Source organism: Halyomorpha halys, unplaced genomic scaffold, assembly GCF_000696795.3.
Source record: "Halyomorpha halys isolate HHAL.00 unplaced genomic scaffold, Hhal_1.1 Scaffold1412.1, whole genome shotgun sequence".
Taxonomy (NCBI): Eukaryota; Metazoa; Arthropoda; class Insecta; order Hemiptera; family Pentatomidae; genus Halyomorpha; species Halyomorpha halys.
Window position 1 is genome coordinate 135,287 of NW_027113039.1, and position 2,104 is coordinate 137,390.

At 33.2% G+C, this 2,104-nt stretch overlaps 1 protein-coding gene across 1 annotated transcript in view; it reads right to left on the reverse strand.

Annotated features, from left to right (window-relative positions):
* Window positions 1-2,104, reverse strand: part of wb (wing blister) — a 128,995-nt gene that overhangs the window by 70,232 nt on the left and 56,659 nt on the right. The window lies entirely within an intron of this gene.

A 2,104-nucleotide genomic window follows, 5' to 3' on the forward strand; every position in this document is an offset into this window, starting at 1 on the left:
GTTGGGAACAACTCAGATGAGCGGCACAGATCCTTTCAACTACCCAAAATGGAAGAATTTATTCTGGGAAGGTATTTCGATTTTTTTTTCACTACCTGCCACATCACTCATGTTTTAAAGATCCATATTATCAGCCGTCCCACGAATCCAGTTTCCAGCCGTTAGGGTACGGCCATCTGATTTAATGTTGAGTTGATAAGCATTGGCATCAAGTTACCACTGGAACGAAGACAAACAGGGAATATGTTACAGTTGATAAGCGGATAAAATAAATTGATATAAAAAATAAATAAATAAACCAAAACGAAGCATAAATTAACTTAAAAAATAAAGAAAACCAAAAATAAGTATATAACATGTTAGTAATATTTCAGACTCAAGTAATTGGCACCTTTTTGTATGTAAATTACTATATTACAATCTCGAAATTGAAAACTTATACAAAAAGGGTTTTTTTGTATTAGAAAACTGATGGTGTAATTATTTATCACATCATAAAGACCATTATTTAGTTTTTTAAAAAACCTAAGCCTGCCGCCGTATAAATAAACCCAACAGGCCGAAGGACGCTGGGACATTCTGTATCTCTGCTTCTAATTTTTTTTTTTTTCGTTTCCTCCATACTTGGTCATTTCTGAAATGTGGAGAAGAGGGATTAATTCTATAAGTAATCAACCTATTCTTATCAATGAGAGGGCCGAGTTTTCATTCTGTGGGACCAACATTCAACCTGTCCAGCACCGAGTCGAACCGGCACCACTGCAGACAGGTAATGCCTCAACTTCCTCTGCTACAACGGCCACCAATCTCTACTTCTACGTATCATAGAATATTGACGTTGGAGTCATTTTAAAGTTCATTCTCACAAGAAGCAAACATTTGATGTCTAGAGCCCTTTGAAAAATTATTCTATTGTTATATTTAGAACCACCTTTTTCGTGTACTTGGTTAAGAAGTTTTTAAAATTTGAACAATCAATTTTTCATTCCCCGTCTGTGTCCTGGACCAATCTTCACAGCATTCATGTTTTGGATGATTTAGTAGAGAGGTTGCGTCTTCATTCCACCTAGGCGTACTCCTAGAGAATCGGCCTCAAAGGTTTTTAAGAGATTGTTAGTAGATTTCTCTCGAAAATCCAGAAACCATTATTTTTTCAGACCTATTTGTGTCACCTTAGCCAGGCCACCGTAACAAGAAAAGGAGTTGTAGAATAATTAAAAGTCACAAGGCCGGAAACGATTGTAATTTCATCATTTGCAAGTAGAAGGAATTAATTTTTCAGGTCTTCCTTCATCGGGCGATTAGCAGGGGATTCTAGCTATGATTTAATTCTAAAGATAATACAAATAAATATTAATTGATTATAATATACTAATTATATATTACGGAAATAAGATTTAGATATGAAAAACACGTTTTTGTTTTTAAATGGTAAAAATGATCATTCATTGAATTCACATACCATTCTAATAACTTCAGTTATTTCTTATATTTGGTGCTCATTTAAGGTAGAATTTTATGTAGTTTCGAAGATTCACAGTAAGGAGTTTTTTTTTTCTAGTTTTTTCTGGTTTTTTTTTATTGAAGTGAGGTTATGTTTTAGCTACATTAAAAATTATAATAAAATGACAAACTTCATTAACAGCATAAATCTACTATTATAATATTATCTCTTTTGATTAAGTAATTTTAATCCATTAATATACTGGGACAATTAGTTTACAGTGGTTTAACTTTTTTTCGGATATTACAATTATCCTTTTTAATTGGGTGACACGATTTCAAAGATACAAGTCCCAATTTGTCATTGAAACAATGGTTAAATGAGTGAAGAATCGTTTTAAATGATTCGATGTGAGAGTTCAAACGAAGTTATAGTACCCAATTAGGCAGGCATTGGGGAAGTGAGAAGCATAGACCGGAATTGAAGTCGATTTATCATCCGATAAAACATATCGATTTACAACGCCTCACCGCCTGTAATAAATAACACAATCTCTTATAGATGACAGTATCACACTTGCATACTTTATTATTATCATTTCCTTTCATAATTTCAGCAGTGTCTGACTGCTGTGACAGGTAGATTGCAGATTTGATTTGT